Source organism: Lycorma delicatula, chromosome 4 (assembly GCF_047948215.1).
Source record: "Lycorma delicatula isolate Av1 chromosome 4, ASM4794821v1, whole genome shotgun sequence".
NCBI lineage: Eukaryota > Metazoa > Arthropoda > Insecta > Hemiptera > Fulgoridae > Lycorma > Lycorma delicatula.
In genome coordinates this window covers 99,386,242-99,392,241 of record NC_134458.1, presented here as the reverse complement: position 1 = coordinate 99,392,241, position 6,000 = coordinate 99,386,242, and the positions used below count along the sequence as shown (strand labels likewise).

The following is a 6,000-nucleotide window of genomic DNA, read 5'->3' as shown; positions in this document are numbered from 1 at the left end:
AGAAGTCGGTATTGTAATGAATTTTTGTTACGTAAGATTATTTGTTTTTTCGATTTGTCCATTACAGACCGCGTTATACATTTTGTTTCGTCTTATTCCGTTATTTTTCCAACATTTCTTCATCCTTAGACTGTGACGTTTTTCTTCTTTCGACCGTTGTCTTAATCCGTGATTTTTTTTTAGTTTGGCTCGAAAAACTTGCAATTTTTGGATATTTTTCCAAAAACTCTCTGTATGTTAAATTTCCTCTCCAGAGTTCTGTTTTTCTTTCAAGTCTTTTTTAACTTCTAAAAATCAAGTTAATTAAGTTTTTCACCGGTGGTAGCGCCGGAGTGCGAGTGGTAGCGTCTTGATCTTTCATCCGGTGGTTCTGGGTTCGTATCGCGGTCAGACATGGCATTTTTCTTACGCTACACATTTCCATTCTCATAGGGGAAAATGACCAAAGCAGTTGATGCCCGTCATCTCAAAAAAAAAATAATTTTTTTTGATATACTTAAGTATATTATTTGGTTATCAAGTAAAATTTGGTTTGAAAAATGCGTTTTTACCCCCTTCCGTTTAAAAAAACGAGTTCATAGGTGCAGTAGAAATATAGATAATTTTTTTTTCATTTTTTCCAGGAATCAGTGTATTTTTACCTGCAATTCAGCTAGCAATAATTATGGAAATTTGGATGTCCAAGTTGCTCCTTGCAGTAGGCGACCAATCATAGAAAAAGTTCATTCGCCGGAGAATATTGACATTCTCTAATTTCGGTCTTTCACGGTAACGTAATTATAATTTGAACATTTATAAATATATGCATGTAAATATCGAATTGTCAACATTCTTTTTTTGAAGACGACTAAAAAAGTATATCCATACATTCTGATTTGTGTATACTATTTGTAGATAAAAATAAAAAAATAATATAAATAAATAAACGGTTGAAAAAAAAATTGTTAATCTGTTGAAAATTTTAAAACTAAACACAGCAAAATTTTACTAGAAAGGTGCTGTCGAGTTGTATTATTCTTAGAGTGGGGTGTTAGTTCTATGTAGTACTGAATACATAAACTAAAGAGAGAAGACTTGGTTATATGACCTTGGTGGAGGGGGACTACCATCGTTCGCTGCTGCTTGTACTGCCCCGACCGTCGTCTGGTTTTGCCTGCTTACTCTACGTTTATTTGTCCGCTAGTCTTTAACTGAACGACGACTTGTGTGCTGCGTATCATATGGGCAATTGAACACTTTTAACAACCTAGCCCATTTATTTAGTTTGTTCAACTATATTTGAGACAATCTACATTTTTGTTATATGTAAGAATTTATTATTATTTTTTAAAAATATTGTGTCGTGTTTTTTAAATTTTAATTGAAATGAAAATGATTCTTTTATTTAGTTTACGTTAAGATTATTATCGAAGTCTGTCTTTATTAGTGTTAAAATAATTTACATACTTTAAAATATACATATATAAAATAAGTGGAAAATAATATTAAGATTTTTAACAGTGGCGGTGTCTCTTATTTAACTCGTAGAAGAAAAAAAACATCTATGTAAGTAAAACATATTTTTATTTTGATCTTTTGTTCTACTTTTATTATTAACGAATGTAGGAGTATTAATTAGAAACGATATTTAAGTATATTTATTTTTAAAAGATGTAAATAACAAATTACATTTAAAGATTCGTAATGGGTTAAAAAAATAAACTTGAAATTAATTATTGTAAAAAAACAAATGAAAGAACCCGAAATTTTCTTTTAATCTGTGGGAATTAAAGTTTATATTATTTTTTATTAATAAAGTTTTAAGTAACGTGTAACACTTGAATTTCATATAAATACTGTGAACTGATTTCAGTATCTGCTGTACTGGAATCTTGAAGCTGTGAAGGTTGTTTGAACGTTGTAATAACGTTTATAAATTTAATAAATTAAATTAATTTATTATTAATAAATAAATAAATATATTTATATATATATATATATATATATATATATATATATATATATATATATATAATATAAAATAAATAATTTATTAAATTAATTAATTATTATTATTTCTGGATTAAATAATATTTTATTATTAATAGTAATAATAATATACTGCTCGAATATCGCTTTTATGTCTCAGTTTATTCCATTTATGAACGATTTATTTAATACTGTACTGTAAAGTCGGCACTATTCAAGTAGTATTTTTTATACTTGTCACATTTGTTTTTTATTTTAACACATATATTCCTTTCTAAAGTATCACGTTATCTCTTGGGAATCTCTCAAAAAGGTTAGATCTTTGTTTGGGTTTATAAATACGAATTTTCTAGATCGATATTTAGATAATTAGAAAAAAAATTAACGTATCCTTGTGTTTATATTAATGATTGTGTAATCTTCGATAAAAATAAATAGTCACGTATTATTAAAGTAATATCTCTACAAACCAGATAACAGAAATTTTTTTTTTAACTCAACACAATCCTTCGGCTTCTAGAAAAGATCTTATGTTTCCTTTGCTATTTTTAATAATAGCAATACCGAACTGTTTAAAAACTTTTTCTACTATTTTATTTATTTTTATTGTTTTTTTTATTTTTACATTTTTAAAAATAATGTGTTGGTGCATTTTAAAATAAAAATAAGTTTCTATTTTAATCATGCTGATCTCCACGGCAGTTAGGTAGCATCTTAACATTTCGTGGGGAGGTCCCTGGGTTCGAATTTCGGTTAGGCATGGCATCTTTTCATACGCTACCAATTTCCTCCGGGCTAATGACCATAGCTGATTATGCCCGCCCTTCCATAACAAAAAAAAAAAATAAGTTTTTAAAAATCCTGAATTTTTTCCTGACCTTTCAACGTATATATATATTTATATGTATATGTATATATGCGCGTTGAATATATATATGTATATATACGTTAAATAGTTTTTATTAATGACTTGTGAATTATTTTTTATAATTATTACTATCATGTATTTATCTTAATATTATATGTTTTTATAATTTTAAATGATTAAGTTGGATTTAATCGTGCCTACTTTTTATTATTTTTATAATTGTGCATTTTATGCCATCATAAAAGTTCTATAAATGGATCAAGGAAAACCGTGGTTATAGCAAAGGAAATGCTAGAGTATTTCATTTTTTATCTATAGAATAGCATTTCTATCCATTCCTAACGCGTTGTATGTAATGTATATTATTTTCTATTTGAAACTTCTTAAAACATTAAAATTTCATCATCATTATTATTAAATATTTATTAAACTAATGTTTATTCCGATCATAAATTCATTTTTTTTTTTTTTTTATTAGATTACGGGTATCTAGTGTTTTGATCATTTAGCCTGATGGAACTTTTTAGTGTATGAAAAATACCATGCCGACCGGGATTCGAACGCGGGATCTACGGATGAAAGACCGAGACGCTACCACTACGCCACGGAGATCGGCTAAATTTAATATTATTTCTTGAAATTCTTTGAAATATCAGAACGAGTTTTCAGGATAAAGAATGGGTTATGAGACCATTATTAACCCTTCCCATAAATATGAGCCAACATAGATTGATATTTAGGAAATTAATGAAGTTCTAGTTTTCTCATATTTACACTGGTAAATTTGCAAAAAAAATTCGATTTGAATCAAATCAGACCAAACTATTGCCATGTAATTCAACAAATATTTCGCTTTATAAAAAGCCCTCCTTTGATACTTTTAACAATTATTTGAAAGATCTTCCAGCTGTATTGTTGATAAGTTTTAAATAATTTTAATTTAAGAAGTATTAATTTTCTGTCCATCTTCAAACATATAAAATTAACGCGTTAATTTATAGTTATTAAAATCTGTTATTTGATTTAATATTATTTTTAAATAAAATATTAATAAAATCATTTCTGTTTTTTTTTTAATTTTATAATTAATTGTTTATTTTGTGATGTTGTTTGGATCCAAATTTTTAGTAGATTCTTCATAAATCATTTCAAACAAATTCCGAAGCAATTTATTTTTTATCCATGAAGTAACATAACTACCCATTCTTTTACGTCATTGGTTTTTAACCCCCAAAACGTTTGTGACCCTTGGATTAAAAAAAAAGATCTTATTTTATTTATTAAATGCTTGTGTATTTATAAAATAACGTAGGAAAGATTAAATTACAAAACACTGGATGTCAATTTTCGCTTTATTTAATTTCATTAATTATTTGTGAAGTTTGTTATACATAATACTGTAATAATAAATGCCACAGAATTGAATTTTGTGAATACATAATAGCTTTAGAAGAATTTCCTTAACCAAATGAGCGTATCTCAATTTTCTTCACAAAAAAAATTAAGTAAATAGTATAATTGTTAATTAATGAATAATTACACAAGAAAGGATTGAAATAAGATCACATAAAAATATGCGATAAAAAAAGTTCAGACAGTCTGCTGTAACTCAAATTAGAGTTTATTGAGATACGCCCTTTTGGCGTAGGATGGCAGGGTAGGCCTGTTAAAAGTACACTCGATTATAATACCGTTTGTGATCGACTGCGGCCATCGAGTTAGTACAAGTTAGAAATACCGGCCCGAGGGTGAAAAAGGTTGAAGATCCCTGCTTTATGCGATATACGTAATCTTAAATTATGCACCGGTCTGAATAAAATAGTTATTTGTATTTACTTTTCAAGTCTTGTTTTATTTATTTAAATATACAAAGACCCCCCCTCAATTTAACTGTTCTCTATAAATAAATTGATAATTCTTTTTATGTATTTTTTTTTAAAGACTTATCGATGAAAAGTACGGTATTAGTTTCGGTTACTTGGTGGAAATGGTGAGGAGGGGTTAAATTTAATTCTTTTTACTTTTTGAGGTATGAGGTATACGAAAATATTTGTCACTTAAAATATAATCTCCTTTTATATATATATATATATATATATAAAAGGAGATAAATTTATATGTCTATGTATAAACTTTGTCTCGAAAATCTCCAAAACTACTGGATCATTTTCATTGAAATTTAGATATGCTGTAGTAGTGTATCTGAATGTGAAAATCTGATGAAAATTGGTTTAGTCGTTCTTGAGTTAACGTTCAGTTTAAGGTTGACAGTAGACAACATAACCTCAATTTGAGGTTTGGTGTATTTTTCATACGCGCTTCGGAAGTGAATCACAATGGTGAGTGAATTTTAACTCGATGCTTGTGTATAGGGTTTACGCGTTAATTTTAAATATTTCATCAGATTACGTAAATTTTCTTATAAACAGAAATTATATTTTAATATTAAATTAAAAAAATTATTTTTTAGTTTTCTCATTTAATTTCTTTCTTTATATTTATTACGCAAATAATTATACAAAATAATATAACGAAAAGGGGCTTCTTGCGCAGAACTTAGCAAAACGATTTCTTATTAATATCTCTTTTATGTTTTTTATTGTTCATCTAGTTTGTACAAATTATTTTTATGTTTAATTTAATTTAATTTTTAAATATGCCCACTCAAAGCTAAATTGTATACCAGAATTAAGTTATTTAATCTTTTCGAACTAAATTGTGTTCTGTAATAAAGAAATATTGTTATCTCTAATTGAAGGACTTTTTTGAACGAAAAATTTATCAAGTACTCTAAATAATCGTTGTCGTATATTTATTTAATATAATGAAATAAGTATATTTTAATAAAATACCGGAATGGGGAGTATGTCTTTTTTAGAAGTTGATATTATAAATCTTGATAATAGTGGATTTTTTTAATTTACATATATCATGTGTGTACATATTTATATTTTAATACGAACAGAATGTCCTTCAGTATCTTTTGTTTCGAAGGACATAAACTCGTTTTATTTTACTTATACATTATCCTTTTACTTTCCTAATTGTTCTAGGCTGTAATAAAAGAGAAAGTATTGCTGCAGGTAAAATAATTTAACCCTACAGAATTTTTTTTGGTATTTTTTAAACGTTTTGAAATTACTTGGATCAGAAAATATAAAAAT

The 6,000-nt window shown here is 26.8% G+C and overlaps 1 protein-coding gene across 3 annotated transcripts in view; it reads left to right on the top strand.

Annotated features, from left to right (window-relative positions):
• The first annotated feature begins 1,109 nt into the window (after positions 1 to 1,109).
• Positions 1,110 to 6,000, top strand: part of Cht6 (Chitinase 6) — a 277,698-nt gene continuing 272,807 nt past the window's right edge. For 2 of the 3 annotated variants that reach the window (XM_075363782.1, XM_075363780.1), the window contains exon 1: positions 1,110 to 1,545. The gene's annotated coding sequence lies outside the window, so the exon portion shown is untranslated. The remainder of the gene's footprint in view (positions 1,546 to 6,000) is intronic. The other variant, XM_075363781.1, reaches the window with a different exon arrangement.